The sequence below is a fragment of the Babylonia areolata genome, chromosome 3, assembly GCF_041734735.1.
Source record: "Babylonia areolata isolate BAREFJ2019XMU chromosome 3, ASM4173473v1, whole genome shotgun sequence".
Classification (NCBI taxonomy): domain Eukaryota; kingdom Metazoa; phylum Mollusca; class Gastropoda; order Neogastropoda; family Buccinidae; genus Babylonia; species Babylonia areolata.
This window is the reverse complement of record NC_134878.1, coordinates 63,835,975-63,857,659: the sequence shown is the minus strand read 5'-3', so window position 1 is coordinate 63,857,659 and position 21,685 is coordinate 63,835,975. Positions and strand designations below refer to the sequence as shown.

Below are 21,685 nucleotides of genomic sequence, written 5' to 3'. Positions count from 1 at the left end.
AGTGATAATTAATCAGATAATTATAATCACCTGTGACGAGATCCACTGCGGGAGCGGCGAGGGCTGCGGGCCTTCTTCTTTTTGCTGAAAACACAACGGAAACATAAGTGTGTTTCACTCGAGTCAGGTTGTGTGCAATCATTCGCCAAACAACGGAAACACAAGTGTTTCACTCAAGTCAGATTGTGTGCAATCATTCACCAAACAATGGAAACACAAGTGTTTCACTCAGTCAGATTGTGTGCAATCATTCACCAAACAATGGAAACACAAGTGTTTCACTCAGTCATTGTGTGCAATCATTCACCAAACAATGGAAACACAAGTGTTTCACTCAGTCAGATTGTGTGCAATCATTCACCAAACAATGGAAACACAAGTGTTTCACTCAAGTCAGATTGTGTGCAATCATTCACCAATATAAACTATTTCCTGCATACACTGACGTCAACCTGCCAGACAGGCACAGACAATCTAATACATAGCTGAACCAACAAACAGCTGAACCAACAAATAATACATTATCCACCTTTCCACATTCACTCTTCTGCTGCATTCATGGCCTGAAACAATTCACAATCATTTGTATCTGGAGGTGTACTTTTTCCTGCTGTTTGTGTGCACATTGTTCAAAACAGATTTGTTAAGTTAATTACACATCTGGAGCTTACGCCATACCTGTTGCCCCTCAATTTCAACATGATGAACCATCTTATCATTTATACCAGATATAAACTTATTCATAAACACAACTGGGAAACACTGAACCACAGCGCTCACACCACAGCAACAACTTATTCATAACCAGACCTGGGAAACACAGCGCTCACACAACAGCAACAACTTGTTCATAACCAGACCTGGGAAACACAGCGCTCACACCACAGCAACGACTTATTCAGAACCAGACCTGGGAAACACAGCGCTCAAACAACAGCAACAACTTGTTCAGAACCAGACCTGGGAAACACAGCGCTCAAACAACAGCAACAACTTGTTCAGAACCAGACCTGGGAAACACAGCGCTCACACAACAGCAACAACTTGTTCAGAACCAGACCTGGGAAACACAGCGCTCACACAACAGCAACAACTTATTCAGAACCAGACCTGGGAAACACAGCGCTCACACCACAGCAACAACTTGTTCAGAACCAGACCTGGGAAACACAGCGCTCACACCACACCAACAACTTATTCAGAACCAGACCTGGGAAACACAGCGCTCACACAACAGCAACAACTTATTCAGAACCAGACCTGGGAAACACAGCGCTCACACAACAGCAACAACTTATTCATAACCAGACCTGGGAAACACAGCGCTCACACCACAGCAACAACTTGTTCATAACCAGACCTGGGAAACACAGCGCTCACACCACAGCAACAACTTGTTCATAACCAGACCTTGGAAACACAGCGCTCACACCACAGCAACAACTTGTTCAGAACCAGACCTGGGAAACACAGCGCTCACACCACAGCAACGACTTATTCATAACCAGACCTGGGAAACACAGCGCTCAAACAACAGCAACAACTTATTCAGAACCAGACCTTGGAAACACAGCGCTCACACCACAGCAACAACTTGTTCATAACCAGACCTGGGAAACACAGCGCTCACACCACAGCAACAACTTATTCAGAACCAGACCTTGGAAACACAGCGCTCACACCACAGCAACAACTTGTTCATAACCAGACCTGGGAAACACAGCGCTCACACAACAGCAACAACTTATTCAGAACCAGACCTGGGAAACACAGCGCTCACACCACAGCAACAACTTGTTCATAACCAGACCTTGGAAACACAGCGCCTCACACAACAGCAACAACTTGTTCATAACCAGACCTGGGAAACACAGCGCTCACACAACAGCAACAACTTGTTCATAACCAGACCTGGGAAACACAGCGCTCACACAACAGCAACGACTTATTCAGAACCAGACCTGGGAAACACAGCGCTCACACAACAGCAACAACTTGTTCATAACCAGACCTGGGAAACACAGCGCTCAAACAACAGCAACAACTTGTTCATAACCAGACCTGGGAAACACAGCGCTCACACAACAGCAACAACTTATTCAGAACCAGACCTGGGAAACACAGCGCTCACACCACAGCAACAACTTATTCAGAACCAGACCTGGGAAACACAGCGCTCACACCACAGCAGTGTACTCACGCCGGAGAGCGGGAGCGACGAGGACTGCGTGATTTGCTTCGCCGCTTCTTGGGGCTGGCACTGCGACGTCGAGAACTGCGCACCGGGCTGCGAGATGGGCTGCGCTTGCGACTGCGCACGGGGCTCCGGGACGGGCTCCTGCGACGACGCACGGGGCTGGGGGATCGATCCCTGCAAAACACAGCAGTCACAGGTCGTCACCATGCACACAGCTACAACAGATGATGTTTGGTGTCAAGCCCAGCGGACCGCAAAGAGGCCATTTTCAGGGCTCAATACTCTGCCAATTCTTTAAACCAATCAGAGATATACCTAAATAATTCTAAACTAAGGTCAATAAAAGCAACATTAAGAAGACCTGATTTCAGCCACACCACGCCTTGTTCAGTACATGTACAATGAAAATCAAGTTAAAAATGCTTTCCTTCAGGAAGTGTAGGACAGTATCCAGATGCACTCTGTGAAACAATATCTTCATGGACCTAGCTGCAAAAGGTGTGTGCCTGATATCCTGCCAGATCCCAGCAGTCAATCAGCACATGTGTAATAGTGAGGGGCAGGTTACACAGCCACACACCATGTCAGCTGTGGACTTTACACAGGAAAGCTGTCAGCGTGTAACACGAGTTGGCACTCATGACAGGGGCACAGACAGGAGGGGTGGTGGATGGAGGGGGTGGGGTGTGGGGGTGCCAGGAAAGGTAGGCATCAATCTGTGGAAATAAAATCTAAATGAAGAAAAGCAACAAGTGTGTGTGTGTGTGTGTGTGTGTGTTTTAAACAAAAATCGAAGTCATTTCAGACATCAGTCAGTATGGCTGTGTTCACAACATACCACTGTCACTTGAAACATTTTCACACATTCTGTACACAAGTATTGTATGGTCGTGTAGTGTAGTACATCGTATTGTTTCTCACAGCCGATATCTCTGTGTGACAGTCAGATTAAAGCTGCTCTCTGCAGGGATAGTGTGTCACCACAGTGTAGCACCACCCATATTTCTCTTTTCTTTTTTCTGTCCCAAGTGAATTTGTTCTGCTGTCAAACTGGGCTTTCCAAAGCAATTTTGCATGGACAACCCTTTTTGTTGTCGTGGTTTCTTTTCCGTGCTCTAGCTAAGTGCATGATGCACACAGAACGTCGGTTTACAGTCTTATCCAAAAATATGAGCGCCCAGGTCACACTCAATGTCTAGTGGAGGGGGATGTGTAAAAATCAGTCTGAACCTAGGACTCAAACCCATGGACAGTGGCCTCCTAGTCAGATGTATTACCTCTGGACCTCAACTTAGGTCATGGGTAGCTGTTAGATACACATGTATGTTAAAATGTATGTATGCAGTGTGTGTGTGTGTGTGTGTGTGTGTGTGTGTGTAACATTGATGTAATGTTTTAAGTTAACAAAAGCGTTTTTGTAAAGCACCTACAGCAGATTTCTGGACAGTGTGCTATATAAGTATCCATTATTATTATTATTATTAATCTCAACATGCATCCTTATCTGCATGTTCAACAGAACAATTATCTCTGGGCTTACAAAACTTGTGCTGCACAACATGAGTCAGCAACGCTTTGTAAAGCCAGGAAGGAAAGAGAAAAACATCTTCCCCGTCTCCTTCCAGCAAAAGCAGACAACAAATGCTGCAAAAGACACCCACCCACTGGTACTGAAAACAATGCACTTCTCTTCACTCACTTCACAACAAATCTAGACACATGATGGACTGTGAACAGAGCAAGCGCGTGTCTACATGAACATTACCACAGGACTGATGTTTCTGTCATCCTGCCGAATGCACCGTGCGTGTGTTGTGACATTTTCAAACAGAATACAACTGTTTTACACCATGCACAACGCAGGAGTTACCTCTGTCTGGATGATTTCTTGTCCCCTGCGGCCTCACTGAACACAGACAAAAACAAAAAAACTTGCACTACAGTCACTGCAAAGCACACCACAGCACCCCTACCTCCCTACACTGGCACACACACACACTGTGGTTAACACACACACACACCGCACAGCAACCCAACAACCCAGGCACATCACTTTTTCTTCTGCTCCATTGTCAATACAACACTGGATGCCGTGTATATCCCAAATACTCTCAGAACACACACACACACACACACACACACACACACACAGTCAAACGATGCACTGTTGGTAAAGACTATTCATACAACTTACAAGGATCGGAATACGATGAAAGATTATAAAAATGAAGTTTGTTTCATACTAATAAGTTCATGATGCATTTATAACAGATAAATAAGAGAAGAAGACATAAGAAATCACTGCTCAGATATTCTTTTAAGTTTATATCATGTCCATGAACACACTATCATCAAACATGCCAAGTTTTCTATGTGATAATCAACACACAGACAACTGAAAATGGGTGGTTACAGGGACTGAGATTCACAAATTGTCTGAATAGTACATACAATACTGAATTGGATTTCACAATGTGTATGTCACTTTGTTTTGGGTTGACATTTTATCAGATTTTTTAATGCAACTGTTGAAATGTTGTTTGTGGGGCTGAATTGGTTGCGACCACATTTGTTGTTGTCGGTGGTGTTCTCAACACGAGTGTTGTGTGGTAATTACAACAGTAGGAGTGTTGTGTGGTAATTACAACAGTAGGAGTGTTGTTGTGTGGTAATTACAACAGTAGGAGTGTTGTGTGGTAATTACAACAGTAGGAGTGTTGTGTGGTAATTACAACAGTAGGAGTGTTGTTGTGTGGTAATTACAACAGTAGGAGTGTTGTGTGGTAATTACAACAGTAGGAGTGTTGTTGTGTGGTAATTACAACAGTAGGAGTGTTGTGTGGTAATTACAACAGTAGGAGTGTTGTGTGGTAATTACAACAGTAGGAGTGTTGTTGTGTGGTAATTACAACAGTAGGAGTGTTGTTGTGTGGTAATTACAACAGTAGGAGCGTTGTGTGGTAATTACAACAGTAGGAGTGTTGTGTGGTAATTACAACAGTAGGAGTGTTGTGTGGTAATTACAACAGTAGGAGTGTTGTTGTGTGGTAATTACAACAGTAGGAGTGTTGTGTGGTAATTACAACAGTAGGAGTGTTGTGTGGTAAGTAGGAGTGTTGTGTGGTAATTACAACAGAAGGAGTGTTGTGTGGTAATTACAACAGTAGGAGTGTTGTGTGGTAATTACAACAGTAGGAGTGTTGTTGTGTGGTAATTACAACAGTAGGAGTGTTGTGTGGTAATTACAACAGTAGGAGTGTTGTTGTGTGGTAATTACAACAGTAGGAGTGTTGTGTGGTAATTACAACAGTAGGAGTGTTGTTGTGTGGTAATTACAACAGTAGGAGTGTTGTTGTGTGGTAATTACAACAGTAGGAGTGTTGTATGGTAATTACAACAGTAGGAGTGTTGTGTGGTAATTACAACAGTAGGAGTGTTGTGTGGTAATTACAACAGTAGGAGTGTTGTGTGGTAATTACAACAGTAGGAGTGTTGTTGTGTGGTAATTACAACAGTAGGAGTGTTGTATGGTAATTACAACAGTAGGAGTGTTGTGTGGTAATTACAACAGTAGGAGTGTTGTGTGGTAATTACAACAGTAGGAGTGTTGTTGTATGGTAATTACAACAGTAGGAGTGTTGTGTGGTAATTACAACAGTAGGAGTGTTGTGTGGTAATTACAACAGTAGGAGTGTTGTGTGGTAATTACAAGAGTAGGAGCGTTGTGTGGTAATTACAACAGTAGGAGTGTTGTGTGGTAATTACAACAGTAGGAGTGTTGTGTGGTAATTACAACAGTAGGAGTGTTGTGTGGTAATTACAAGAGTAGGAGCGTTGTGTGGTAATTACAACAGTAGGAGTGTTGTGTGGTAAGTAGGAGTGTTGTGTGGTAATTACAACAGAAGGAGTGTTGTGTGGTAATTACAACAGAAGGAGTGTTGTGTGGTAATTACAACAGTAGGAGTGTTGTGTGGTAATTACAACAGTAGGAGTGTTGTGTGGTAATTACAACAGTAGGAGTGTTGTGTGGTAATTACAACAGTAGGAGTGTTGTGTGGTAATTACAACAGTCAAAGCAGCACTGACACCACAGCAGTTCTGTTCTGTCTCCAGATAATTTATCAATTTGTCATTTTTAGCTCCGGTTTGTCTTTTTAGATGTCATGTGCAACTGCCATTCTGAGAGTGTGGTCACTCTTGCAATACAGTCCTCCAAATCCACTCTGTTCACATAAAGTCTTCATTTTCCTGCTTCAACTTACCTGCAATGCCACTGGGCTGCACATTCATCATGAAAAGAAACAGATCTGACCCAAACTGTTGTGTGGTGTGCATGGTTGGTGGTTGCTGATGACACTTTTTGCTTGACCATCTGCCTATGCGGACTTTAGGGACTTGAAGCAGAAAAAGTGAAGAATCTCTGTGAACACAGGGGACTTGAAGCAGAAAAAGTGAAGAATCTTTGTCAACAGAGGGCACTTGAAGCAGAAAAAGTGAAGAATCTTTGTCAACAGAGGGGACTTGAAGCAGAAAAAGTGAAGAATCTTTGTCAACAGAGGGGACTTGAAGCAGAAAAAGTGAAGAATCTTTGTGAACACAGGGGACTTGAAGCAGAAAAAGTGAAGAATCTTTGTCAACAGAGGGGACTTGAAGCAGAAAAAGTGAAGAATCTTTGTGAACAGAGGGGACTTGAAGCACAAAAAGTGAAGAATCTTTGTGAACACAGGGGACTTGAAGCAGAAAAAGTGAAGAATCGTTGTCAACACAGGGGACATGAAGCAGAAAAAGTGAAGAATCGTTGTCAACACAGGGGACATGAAGCAGAAAAAGTGAAGAATCGTTGTCAACACAGGGGACTTGAAGCAGAAAAAGTGAAGAATCTTTGTGAACAGAGGGGACTTGAAGCAGAAAAAGTGAAGAATCTTTGTGAACAGAGGGGACTTGAAGCAGAAAAAGTGAAGAATCGTTGTCAACAGAGGGGACTTGAAGCAGAAAAAGTGAAGAATCTTTGTCAACAGAGGGGACTTGAAGCAGAAAAAGTGAAGAATCTTTGTCAACAGAGGGCACTTGAAGATGGACTGTATTGCAAGAGCGACCACACTCTCAGAATGGCAGTTGCACATGACATCTAAAAAGACAAACCGGAGCTAAAAACGATACATTAATAAAAATTTCTGGAGACAGAACAAGTTCATTCCTTCATTCCTGAATACCTGCTGGTCTTCTTGGCCTTGGGGGCTGGGTTGGCTTCACTACAACACAACCACAAACAGCACAGCCTCTGAGATCACCGCACACATACCCTCCCTCCTCATTAAAACAACAATACTACTACTACTGATAATGTGCATGTGTACAGCCCTCTTTCCCTCTTAGAGCTCAGGGCACTTTACAGCAAAGAAAAAGGTTTACAAATTACCCCAGTTGCCTGACAAAAATCACACGCAACACACACTGTGTGTGTGAATGGGAGGTTGTTTTGATCTGTTTTTCTGTTAAACTATACAACCAAGTATTAAAAAACTATACTACCAAGTATTAAAAAAAAAAATGACTAACCCCCTATTTCACTTTATGGCAAATATCAATGTTCACCTGCATCTTGTACTTCTTCAATATATGATTACATGCAATACTCTCTTCCTTCTCTCTTCATGACAAAACAAAAGTTTACCGCAAAGAAAAAAACTTAAAATGCACCTCCTTTCCTTTCACAATACTACACACAGGACTTTCTGTTTCGTTGTTTGTTTGCTTTACTTTGGTCTGAGTTTGGTGTGTTTTTCTTTTCCCCTGCAGCTTGTATCGACATCACAGTAATCATTAAGGGATCAGTCAAGGATAACAACAAGCGTGCAACTCTCCTCAAATGTCACACATATACCCCATCATCGCATAAAGACCTACAGTACACACACACACACACACACACACACACACACATCCATCAACTAAAAAAAACAAAAACAAAAACATACAAAGCCTGCTGTTACGTATGCACTGTGCTGAACAAAATATTGCCACTCACATACCAAGACTAATACTATTATATAAACAGCTCTCCAGAAATGATTCACCACCTCCCCCTGTCAGTCTGCTACACTCAGTCACACAGTGACACCACTGGCCAAAATGTCCGTACAAAAACAACTGCACAGCACGAAATACCTGTCACGACTGACTGAAGATTTGAAATAATTCAAAACGTTGGCAAAAAGCACAAAGAGATGACAAACCAAATCCTTCACAGACACAACAACAACACGTATTCATGAAAAGCTTCTAACAAAGTGACTTCCTCTGCAAACCATGAAAGTTTTGATTGAAACACACATCACATGTAAGCACACCCAATGCTGAAAGGTATATTAACAAACAGAAGAAGAAAAAAAATGTGCGAAAGGCAATCAAAGACAATAAATAACAAAAGAGGCAAGGCCTTCAAGACTCACTTGTGATACACTTAAAAAAAAATCCAAGCTTTTTATGTATTGAGTATAATTTCAAAATGTAATGTTTAAGATGAGAAAGATCAGTTTAAAACAAATTAAGTCCCCTAGCATTAATTACAGAGTAATTTCCCTTTTTTACTATCTGCACGAAAACATCTGCAAAATAAATAAAACTTCCATGCTTAGCAAAATAAGTTCCTGTTTGAACAAAAAATGATAATAATGACTGCTCTTGTTGTTGGGTCAGAATATCAGATCAAAGTGCCAAGTTTAGAGAATACAAAAAATATAAATATAACAGTAAATGCAGTTTGCATATAATTAGGCTTCATTTTTTTTGTGCCCATCCCAGAGGTGCAGTATTGTTTTAAACAAGATGACTGGAAAGAACTGAATTTTTCATATTTTTATGCCTAATTTGGTGTCAACTGACAAAGTATTTGCAGAGAAAATGTCAATGTTAAAGTTTACCACGGACACACACACACACACACACAGACAACCGAACACTGGGTTAAAACATAGACTCACTTTGTTTACACAAGTGAGTCAAAAATTGGGAGAGGGTGGGTGGGGGGGGGGGCAAAATCAGAATGTGTAGCAAAAGAGAAAAGACAGAGAGAGAGAAGCAGAGAGCAGTCTGTTGTTGTGACAAAGTGCCAGACAGCAGAACTACCAGCATCAACACCAACCAACAGGACCACCAGTGTCAGTCTCTTCCTGTTTTCTGACAACCCATACATTCAACTAGGCTGCTGTTAAAAAGTAAAAACGGTAAGACAGGGGGGATACAAAGCTTTGAAAGCATCAACGACGTTTTGCCAACATGCAAATGTTCTGCCAAATAAACATGTAAAATTCAGGGCCCCATTTTGTTCACTTAACAGCTGAAATTCCATGTGTGTTGTGTGCTGTGTGTGTTCATGTCCTACAGAATCCAAAACCACCAGGAGAAAAAGCGCACATTAAGTGACCACACAGCATAACACTATGATGTGAACTGTGTGACTGACGGGTACAGACACTCTGGAATCAAAGGGACACTGATGAATGGCCACATTCAAGGGGACTGACCCATGAGACCTGACCCACTCATAACCTGTGCCAGGGACCTGACCATTCTATCCAGCCATCACTGTTGCTTGAATGGAAGCCTGTGAAAGGTAAGGTCCATGTCCACTACAGTCATGGTGTACTTACTGCCTCACCTGCCAGTCACCATGGCAACAATTAGTCATGGGTCAGTCTCCTTCAATCTAGCCATCCATCAGTGTCTCTTTGATGTCCTACATATGTTGTGTGTGTGAAGCGTTTGTGTGCACTACCGCACCTGACGCAATCTCTCTTTATGAGATAATAAAATCATTCTTATCTTAATTAATGTGCAGTATAATACATGCAATGTCAACCTGGGTGTATTTCAATATGTTTACAATAATGATTAATTACAACATTTTGATTAAGTGAATATATCCAATACTTTTTATATGAATGTTTTATATATTACTGATTCTTTTTAATCAAGTCATGTTTAATGTTTTGTGTTGAGTAATTGTCTACGTTTGTTTTGCGGCACCTGATGTAATTTCTCTTAATGAGATAATCAAGTTGTTCTTATCGTATCTTATCCATTCCTGCCATACCACCACTGATCTGTTTTTCATCTGGGTATTCTGCTCCGATATGTGGAGTGTTGGCCTAGTGCCAACGCGTCCGCCAAGGAAGCGAGAGAATCTGAGCATGCTGGTTCAAATCCTACAGTCCAGTGTTTTCTACCCCTCCACTAGATCTTGAGTGGTGGTCTGGACGCTAGTCAATAGGATGAGATGATAAACTTCAGTCCCGTGCGCAGCATGCACTTAGCACACACACAAAAACAAAAAAACCCACAGCAACAAAAGCATTGTCCTTGGCAAAATTCTGAAGAAAAATCCACTTTGATAGGAAAAACAAATAAAAATTGCAGGCAGGAAAAAAAAACAGAAAAAAAGCGGGTGGCACTCTCAGCGTAGCGATGCGCTCTCACTGGGGAAAGCAGCCCACATTTCACACAGAGTAATCTGCTGTGACAGAGTACTACAATACAATGTACTCCTGTCTTCAGCCCATCACAACCCCTGTCTCCCTGTGTCCACTACAGTGTCAGGTCTACTTCCCTTGGCTGCTGTGACAGAGTACTACAATACAATGTACTCCTGTCTTCAGCCCATTACAACCCCTGTCTCCCTGTGTCCACTACAGTGTCAGGTCTACTTCCCTTGGCTGCTGTGACAGAGTACTACAATACAATGTACTCCTGTCTTCAGCCCATCACAACCCCTGCCTCCCTGTGTCCACTACAGTGTCAGGTCTACTTCCCTTGCCTGCTGTGACAGAGTACTACAATACAATGTACTCCTGTCTTCAGCCAGAGTACTACAATACAATGTACTCCTGTCTTCAGCCCATCACAACCCCTGTCTCCCTGTGTCCACTACAGTGTCAGGTCTACTTCCCTTGGCTGCTGTGACAGAGTACTACAATACAATGTTCCCTGTCTTCAGCCCATCACAACCCCTGCCTCCCTGTGTCCACTACAGTGTCAGGCCTACTTCCCTTGGCTGCTGTGACAGAGTACTACAATACAATGTTCCCTGTCTTCAGCCCATTACAACCCCTGTCTCCCTGTGTCCACTACAGTGTCAGGTCTACTTCCCTTGCCTGCTGTGACAGAGTACTACAATACAATGTACTCCTGTCTTCAGCCCATTACAACCCCTGTCTCCCTGTGTCCACTACAGTGTCAGGTCTACTTCCCTTGCCTGCTGTGACAGAGTACTACAATACAATGTTCCCTGTCTTCAGCCCATTACAACCCCTGTCTCCCTGTGTCCACTACAGTGTCAGGTCTACTTCCCTTGGCTCCTGTGACAGGAGATCACTTCTGCTTCTACAAAAGCCTGCATACAACAAAGCAAGACAAACGTGGACAGAAACCAAAAAAAACAATCATAAAAAAAGTGGACAAGACAGCCATTTGATGGACACATGCAATGTTAAGTCCAGCCCACTGTCCTGTTCAGTGTTACAACACCACTACCTTTTCCTTTTCTTACTCTTTCACAGGGTCACATGTTCCCAAAACACACTGTTTATGGATTATGAAGGGCATGAATACAATGTGGACTATGTAAAATTCTTTACATGATACATATCCACAAGGCATACAAAACAAGGAAATGACTGATACTGTATCCAAAAAAATGAAACAAACAAATAAAAAATATGTACACGCCTCCAAGAAAGTTTGAAAGAGTAACCATGGCAAATACAAACCAACTGTGGTGAAACCTCTCCTAATGGTAAGACTGTCGCTCCACTTTAGCAGAACCAATGCTATGTACAAGGTCACTGTCCACCAAAAGCAGAGCTGTGTTTCAAGACAGGGGACCATAAGCTATCGGAGATCATCTGAACCCATTCCCCCAAGCCCTCTGCACCCACGTCAGTAAAGCACGCAATTATCTCCATGCAAAATGCATAAGCTCCAAAGCAAAGAAAGAAAATAATAATATTCAGTATATATGAAAAAAAAAATCTGAAAAAAAAGTTTCTCTCAAAAAACACAAACATATTCAACAAAAACACCCGCAAATTGCTGACCCTTCACACAATTTGTTTCTCGGTCAAATTAATCTACTCTAGAAAAGTAGAAGGCAAAAGAATGTCCAGTGCCAAGCAACTCACATTGACGTCTCTCAGAACATTTCCCTCCCAACCCACACCACAACAAACCAGACACAAGCCTAACCGACAAGGCAAACAAACAGGTTAAAAGGCTATAGGCCCCACAGCCTTTTACAACCAGGGGGGCAGTCCGTTCATATCTACTGTGTCTAGGGCTCAGCATGGGAAGGCAGAGCCCAATCCTCTCCTGCCGTTTCAACCTCCCCCAATCAAAGTAAGGAACCCATTTCACACCTGGGTGGAGTGAGGAAAATGGGAATGAACTGCCTTTCCCATGGACATAAAAACCATGCCGACAGAGGGCCTTAGTTCAACCCTCATCACCGGTCAACAACACCATGGCGTTTCTGGTGGACTCCAATGCCCACACACACAATCCTGGAGACCACACGGTGACAGGTCTACAATGCCCACACACACAATCCTGCAGACCACACGGTGACAGGTCTACAATGCCCACACACACAATCCTGGAGACCACACGGTGACAGGTCTACAATGCCCACACACACAATCCTGCAGACCACACGGTGACAGGACTCCAATGCCCACACACACAATCCTGCAGACCACACGGTGACAGGACTACAATGCTCACACACAATCCTGGAGACCACACGGTGACAGGTCTACAGTGCCCACACACACAATCCTGCAGACCACACAGTGACAGGACTCCAATGCTCACACACACAATCCTGCAGACCACACGGTGACAGGTCTACAGTGCCCACACACACAATCCTGCAGACCACACGGTGACAGGTCTACAATGCCCACACACACAATCCTGCAGACCACACGGTGACAGGTCTACAGTGCCCACACACACAATCCTGGAGACCACACGGTGACAGGTCTACAGTGCCCACACACACAATCCTGGAGACCACACGGTGACAGGTCTACAATGCCCACACACACAATCCTGGAGACCACACGGTGACAGGTCTACAATGCCCACACACACAATCCTGCAGACCACACGGTGACAGGTCTACAATGCCCACACACACAATCCTGGAGACCACACGGTGACAGGTCTACAATGCTCACACACACAATCCTGGAGACCACACGGTGACAGGTCTACAGTGCCCACACACACAATCCTGCAGACCACACGGTGACAGGTCTACAGTGCCCACACACACAATCCTGCAGACCACACGGTGACAGGTCTACAGTGCCCACACACACAATCCTGGAGACCACACGGTGACAGGTCTACAGTGCCCACACACACAATCCTGCAGACCACACGGTGACAGGTCTACAATGCCCACACACACAATCCTGCAGACCACACGGTGACAGGTCTACAGTGCCCACACACACAATCCTGGAGACCACACGGTGACAGGTCTACAATGCCCACACACACAATCCTGCAGACCACACGGTGACAGGTCTACAGTGCCCACACACACAATCCTGCAGACCACACGGTGACAGGTCTACAATGCCCACACACACAATCCTGCAGACCACACGGTGACAGGTCTACAGTGCCCACACACACAATCCTGGAGACCACACGGTGACAGGTCTACAATGCCCACAACAGCCACGTGACAAGGAACAAAAAGCACCAGCCATTACCGAAGGCACCCGTTTCACAGACTGATGACGTGCAGGCCGTGGGTTCAATTCACATCAGATGGGGGTCTTTTCAACCCAAGGCCAGCTACTACAAAGACTTGACTGTGCTATGGGCTCAAACAGGAAGACTGGGATCACACTGCTGAGGGCCATCCACTTCACAGATCCCTCTTTGGGACATCACAACCATGCACCACTCAGTCATCTAGAAATGTGCACTGAAGGTCACACATCCACAACGTTGACATGCCCTACAACCAATAAGACCAACATTTTCCACGTTAAGGCAACAGGTCACAGACATAATTACAGCAAGTCAATGCTGGCACTTTGCCCGTGCCTGCACACAACAGTTCCCTGTACTTCCTAAACTCACTTCCTCACAAGTCCTTTAATGCCCAGGCTTTGAAGGCATCCCTTGACATACTGTCTTTTGCTTCAGCCGCTTTAGTTTTGTGTGGTATTTCAGTGGCTGACAAGTGTCCTGGAAGCATTGTTAACAAGTTGTCTTTTAGTTTTTTGGGTTTTTTTCTTCTGTGTTTTCTTTTTCCCACTTGCAAAGCTGGTTCTCTTCTTTCAAAAGCACAGAAATTACAATACACTGTTGACATGATTTGTACCATAAGGCAAACCCACCACAATCAAGCTACTACAACTAGCAAACACGAGTTCAAAGCCCATGAAAAAATGCTTACCAAGCTCAAAACAAGCAGAACTTAGAGGCCATGTGTCTCGCCATTTGCTCAGGACACCTCACCCAATCTAACCATCCAAGGGGAGAAGACCCAACCACGAGACCTGACAGAAGCTTGGTTAAGCACTGATCATTACGCAGACTGACGGACATACTGTGTTCTAAACCAAAGGAACCGAGAAGGCGACGATGGAGAAGAAAGGGGTGTCAAAGGGCAGACCACCTCAACAATGCCCCCCTACACTTACCTGGATGCTGCTTTTCCTGAGTCTCCTACCTCCTCCTCCTTCCCTTTTGAACTGACAAGCACAACAAGCAATGACTGCTTGTGTGTGTGTGTGTGTGTGTGTGTGTGTGTGTGTGTGTGTGTGTGCTCCTCACACTCACTACCTTACCTCCACACTTCATTCACTACACCTTTCCTCCTCTCTGGCAGGCACCAGTGCTGCCAAGTCCCCGCTGAACCAATCTCATTTTGTCAAACTAAAGACCCCTTCTCCCCCCTACTCCCAACCAACGATTCTTTATGGTAGCTTCAAGTCTTTTCTTTTTTCTTCTTCTGGTTTCTTCCAGTCCAGGCGCATTTTCATCTTTATCTGTTGTTGCTTACAACCCAGCTGACCCAAGTCCAGCGCACGGAATAGAATTGAATACAATAAGTTAGGAGGGGTGACTCCTCATCAGTAGGGATTTTCTGTTTCAGTGTCCATCTCCCCCCCCCCCCCCCCAATCCTGTCCACAAGCTTTTAGTAACTTCCTTCTGTTATTGTCACACTACACTAACCTTATAAATGATAATAATATACAGTACTTATATGACGCAAGCTCCCCATCTCTCTATATAAATATTAATCCTTTGTAAACAATTGAATATTTCCAGTGTATACACCTGAATATTTCCAATGTAAACATCTGGATATTTCCCAATGTGAACACCTAGATATTTCAAGTCCATTGCCCACCAACTTCCACTACACTTTCTTCTCTTCACTCTATTCATGCATGTTAGACACAAATGCAAACGTTATCAAATTTCTAAAGAGGATCACGAACACAATGGCATGCCACAATTGTTTACCGTCCAACAATCCTCCCCCTCATAAGCGAAACATCCCAGCCACATTTCATAAAATATTCGCCAAACATCCCTATTTTCAAAACTCAAGATCCAAGTCATGTATGTTTTTGAGCCCCCAAATCAGACACTATAATGGCCTTTTCCAGTCATACATTCAAACCTGCATGGCTGCTTTCAATAAGCCATGATGATTAAAGCCAAACGTCAAAACCAGAAGACAATACCTTACAATAGTTTGGCACCAAAGAAATCTGTTATGTAGGTTTTAAAACGTGAACAGAAAACTGGTCCACTGGGCTGCCTCGCCCTGCCACAGAACCAGACTTTGGCAGCCATGGAAGGGAGCAGTGTCCCTTAAAAGACTTTGGCAGTGATGGAAGAGAGTAGTGTCCCTTAACAGACTTTGGCATTAATGGAAGGAAGGGAGTAGTGTCCCTTAACAGACTTTGGCAGCGATGGAAGGGAGTAGTGTCCCTTAACAGACTTTGGCAGTGATGGAAGGGAGTAGTGTCCCTTAACAGACTTTGGCAGTGATGGAAGGGAGTAGTGTCCCTTAACAGACCTTGGCATTAATGGAAGGGAGGGAGTAGTGTCCCTTAGCAGACCTTGGCATTAATGGAAGGGAGGGAGTAGTGTCCCTTAGCAGACCTTGGCATTAATGGAAGGAAGGGAGTAGTGTCCCTTAGCAGACCTTGGCATTAATGAAAGGAAGGGAGTAGTGTCCCTTAGCAGACCTTGGCATTAATGAAAGGAAGGGAGTAGTGTCCCTTAGCAGACCTTGGCATTAATGGAAGGGAGGGAGTAGTGTCCCTTAACAGACTTTGGCATTAATGGAAGGGAGTAGTGTCCCTTAGCAGACCTTGGCATTAATGGAAGGGAGGGAGCAGTGTCCCTTAGCAGACCTTGGCATTAATGGAAGGGAGGGAGTAGTGTCCCTTAGCAGACCTTGGCATTAATGGAAGGGAGGGAGTAGTGTCCCTTAGCAGACCTTGGCATTAACTCTTTCCGGACGAAGGAATGCTCACGCATTCCTACACAAAACGTCTTCGGTTTCGGACGAAGGAATGGAATAGCATTCTCCGAAAGTAAAATTCCATCATTTGCTGTACACGTGATTTTGTGATTAGCCAAGCAGAGTGCGCTATTCTGGGTCACTCCACAATCGAATGGTATGATTGGTCAGCCTGGGATGTGTGGCCCGTCTCGCACACACACTGACAAAGTCACTGACTGGTCGTCTGCTCGCGTGCCAGCCTGTTAGCAAAGCGGGCTCTTCTCAGAATGTTGTGAAGCGAACAAGGCAGTGACAGCAACGTTTTAGGGTTGCCGAAGTACTTGAAATGCTACAAACTGAAGGGTCGGACATTGAAGAGGTGGATGATGACGAAGAAGAAAGCGAATTTAATGCAGAAAGCGAGCATGGGTATGGTGATTCGGGGTGAAAAATTGGCAGTATTTTCTACATATGGCAAAACTGTAAAAATAAGATGAGAAATTTGATTTTTTCTATATGTAATAGCTCAACACGTAATAAACCAGTTCTGAAAGTTTCATTTTCTTACACAGTATTTTGTATTTTTTGTAATTTTTTTCCAAACCCTTACAAATGGGCCGTCTGTGGGGAAAAGCAAGGGAGAAAACTTGTCCCGAGTGAGTTAATGGGAGGGAGGGAGTAGTGTCCCTTAGCAGACCTTGGCATTAATGGGAGGGAGGGTCCCTTAGCTCTAAACAACTTGACCTGAAGAATGTCAGGCACCATGTCCTTCAACTCTTTCGCCACCATTGGCGACTTTGAGGAAGTGTCTGGGTTTGTTCCAATGTACCTTTTGTTTACCTGTGTGCTGGCTGAGTGAGTGGTGTAGGCATCACTGACTTGAAGTTGTGTACCTTGTGTAATGGAGAGAGTTGCCACTCTTTGCTGTTTGTTAATCAAGTCCAACGTCTTGTTTTGAAATGAACCAAAGCCGGTGACAGAGAACATCTGAGATATTTGGAGCTGGGGAGTGTTGCTCACACAGACACTTGAAAGAGTTCAACTCAACTGTGCAAGTGGAGCAGTGCTGAGGAGCACACAACATGCAATCCATGCACACAACTTGTTCACTGTGCACAACTCACACAGCACAAACACCAAGCCATGTAACACACTACAATCATCAACACACATACACACACATACGTCAAGTTCCAAACTAAAAACAAAACCCAAGCTCAAAAAGAGAACAACAAAAATAAAACTGAAAAGAAAAAAAAAATCTTGACCTTCAGATCTGACCTATGCCACTAACAGCACATGCACAAGGACAAGGTCAGCACCTGGGGTCAGCCTTGGTGGGCGAAGTGTCCTCGTCCGAGCGCGGGCCGGCCGACCCTTCCCGCTGGAGGGTGGGGGGTGAAGGGGAGCGCGAGGCCGACCCCCCCTTCTTCTCTTTCTTCTTCTCTTTCTTCTCCTCGCCCTTCCCCTTCTCCTTCTTCTCCTTCCCCTTGCCTCGCGAGCGCGAGCGCGAGCGGCGGCGGCTGCGTGAGCGAGACTTGCGCCCTGCGCCCCGGCTCCTGGAAAGGTCAAAGGTTACCGCCTCTGGTCAGCAGACCTTCACTCAGCCGTCCAACCGGGTGCAAAGTGGTGCCGTCACCATGGTGACGAGGGGGGAAGGGGGAGGCACACTGAGAGGGAGAGCTTGGGGGTGGGAGGGGGATGTGTGTACCGCTTGTACCATTCTTTCTAACGTCCTTTTTGCCTTTAAAATTATTGCTGAAAAGGAAACAAAGAACAAGAGACTGACAGACGGAGAAAGTGAGTGAGGAAGAAGAGATGAAAATGTTCAGCATTCCAAAAGATTCTGATTCCAAGAAAAGGTATGGCCTTCAAGACTCAAGTGTGACATTTAAAATAAGACAGGATGTTATGGAATGGAAAAAACAGATAAAAATGGGCGATGTAGATCATTTTGAAACTTATCAGTTGTGAATGTACACCACTGTGACCCTGATCTCAGAGAAGAAGACAAGAATGACTGCAGGATTCTTCAAAGACAAAAAACTAAAGTTATAAAAACCTTTTGGGTGGTAGTTGAATCCTCTTTGTTTTGACACGACGTTTCGGACCATAGGCCCGTTGTCAAGTGATGAGAAGAGGACAGTGTGAATAGGAAAGCCTATGTGAGGAAAGGGTGATGACATCTCACTACTTTCTGTTTTGATGGGCCATGCACACTAAACACTTGCTGATCACCATTCAGTGCCATACGTACTCACACACACATACATGCACGCACACACACACACGCACACCCATGCACACCCATACAGACACCCACTCTTAAAAAAATAAATAAATTAAAAAAAAAATTAAAAAAAAGCATGCACCTATATATTGCTTCTAAAAAGAGGGATAGGAGGTAAAGAAAGAAAAAGGACAGAGAGATCAAGGCAGAAGGGCCCAGGCGCTAGATGTCAGTGACTCTGACGTTCAATCCACTCGGCTCTGCGGTCCCAAAGCGGTCAATGACGCGGCTCTCCATGTACTTTCTGTACGTGCTGTCACTGGGGTTCTGCCACACAGCTGAGATTCTTGCATGGGTGAAGCTGTGGTGTGGGCCGGTAAAATGCTGGCCGATAGGATTGTTGTAGCCTAGCTTCATCATCCTCAGGTGTTCGGAGAAACGTTCACCCAGAGAACGGTAGGTTTCCCCCACATACAGTTTGGAGCAGAGGGTGCAGGACAGAATGTATACAATGTCAGTGGACTGGCAGTTGAGATGACATTTCACAGTGAAAGTGCCAGAGGGGCCAACGACTGAACCTGAGGTGTCTATAAAGGGACAGGTCTTGCACTTTAGATCCCCACAGGGTCTGCACCCTGGTGAGGTTGAATGGCTGGTAAGGGGTCTGAGTTTGGACTTCACGAGCATGTCACGTAGGTTCTTGTCTCTCTGAAAGGCAATTAGCGGTGGCTTGGGAAAGACTTGTCTGAGGTCTGGATCCTGTTGTAGGAGATTGAAGTTTTCACGCAGGATTCTGCAGACTGGCAGGTTGTGTGGGTGATATGGTATGACTGCCACGGCACGATCCTCGTTCTCTCCAAATTTTTTTCTTGGTGTCAGAGCTTCTGAGCGGGTGACAGAGCGTGCACGCTTAAGCGCTGTCTGCACGATGTCCTCTGGGTAATGGCGGGCTGTAAAGAAGGTGGACATCTTCTGCGCCTCATTGTCAAAATCCAGGTCACTGCTGCAGATGCCTCTGAGCCTCAGGAACTGGGAGAAGGGGATGCTGTTTCTGGTAGAGGATGGGTGGCTGGAGCTGTATAGGAGATATGCATGGGAATCTGTAGGCTTGTAGAAGTGGTTGTAGAAGTAGTTTGGGGCTGTCTGGGTGGACAGAGATAGAAAGGGGAAAGAGATAGATGACGATGATACTTCATAAGTGTATTGAAGGGCAGGGTGACCAGTCGACTGGCCCTGGGGAAGTTTTATTGAATTTTATCCAACACCTGTCAAATTTTCATCTATCTCTTTCCTGGGCCTTTCTATCTCTCTCCACCACCATCTTCTACAAGCCTACAGATTTCCATGCATATCTCCTATACAGCTCCAGCCACCCATCCTCTACCAGAAACAGCATCCCCTTCTCCCAGTTCCTGAGGCTCAGAGGCATCTGCAGCAGTGACCTGGATTTTGACAATGAGGCGCAGAAGATGTCCACCTTCTTTACAGCCCGCCATTACCCAGAGGACATCGTGCAGACAGCGCTTAACTCAACAGCATCTGGTCGGCAGCCGGTTTCCGACACTATTCCGCTCACTTGAAATCCTGTCGGACGCATTGTTACGACAGGTTTTGATCCTTTTTTAACGTTACCGATCTTACTTTAAGGGCGATAACTCACAGTTTTCAGATAGATCAGACACTTTTCTTCACAGTTCCTTCCCTTAGACCGTTGTTCATTCATTCTATAGCAGTTTTCTTTGTAAAGTGAACCACCCTCGCGCTCACCACCAGTTGGTTTTCAACATGGCGACTCCACGTGGAAACCGGTTCGTGCGGAACATAAGAATGGCTCAAGCACTTGAATTGATTCATGAAACCGGGTCTGATGACGAAGATGCTGTTGTTGGAATGTTCGACGATGCAAGTGACGAAATTTTGGACTCTGATTCTGACTATATTCCTGACGAAAACGATGACGAAGTGGCAGACACTGACGATGATGAAGGCGGAATGACCAGTCAGCGAAACTCGACACCAACACGTGCGCCTGCTGCAGCGGCTGATTCTCCAACTAATGGAGAAGATCCCGAGGAGATGGAAATAGATCAGGACAATCTGTTTGATGATCATATAGATCCAGGTTATATGTATGAGTGGAGTAGAAATTTGGCCAATTTTTCACTCAACCCACCCTTCGGTTTGACACCAGGATTTCAGGGCCCCCTCAAATTGCCGCGTTGGGAGGACTGCAAACCAATTGATTTTTACAGTCTCTTCATTGATAAAAGTATGCTAAAACACATGAAAACAGAGACAAACCGTTATGCTGCAAAAAATATCCAGCAGGTACAGCAAAGAGAAGAACTTTCCCCACGGTCACAGTTCAACACCTGGAAGCCTGTGACACTGGATGAAATTAGAAAATTTCTGGCTATCCTCATCCACATGGGGATAGTAAAGAAACCAAGACTAGTGGACTACTGGTGTACTAATCCAGTTGTGAAGACTGGATTTGCCTCCAAGCTGTTGAAACGCGACAGGTTCAGAGCCATCCTGTCGTTCTTCCACCTGAACGACAACTCGACATTCCTGGAGCGAAACCATCCTGACCATGATCCACTCCACAAGCTGAGACCATTGATTGACCACCTTGTGCATGTAAGTTATTTTCTTTTTTGTGTGTTTGTTTTGAATGTGTGTGTGTGTGTGTGTGTGTGTGTGTGTGTGTGT

General features: G+C 44.7%; 1 pseudogene across 1 annotated transcript in view; it reads right to left on the bottom strand.

Annotated features, from left to right (window-relative positions):
• Positions 1 to 21,685, bottom strand: part of LOC143280195 (uncharacterized) — a 50,825-nt pseudogene that overhangs the window by 1,214 nt on the left and 27,926 nt on the right. Inside the window, exons 11-16 of the transcript XR_013055007.1 lie at positions 18,066 to 18,302; positions 14,920 to 14,970; positions 7,411 to 7,449; positions 4,068 to 4,103; positions 2,201 to 2,371; positions 31 to 84 (exon numbers count right to left, since the gene is read on the bottom strand). The product of XR_013055007.1 is annotated as an uncharacterized LOC143280195 (transcript). The remainder of the gene's footprint in view (positions 1 to 30; positions 85 to 2,200; positions 2,372 to 4,067; positions 4,104 to 7,410; positions 7,450 to 14,919; positions 14,971 to 18,065; positions 18,303 to 21,685) is intronic.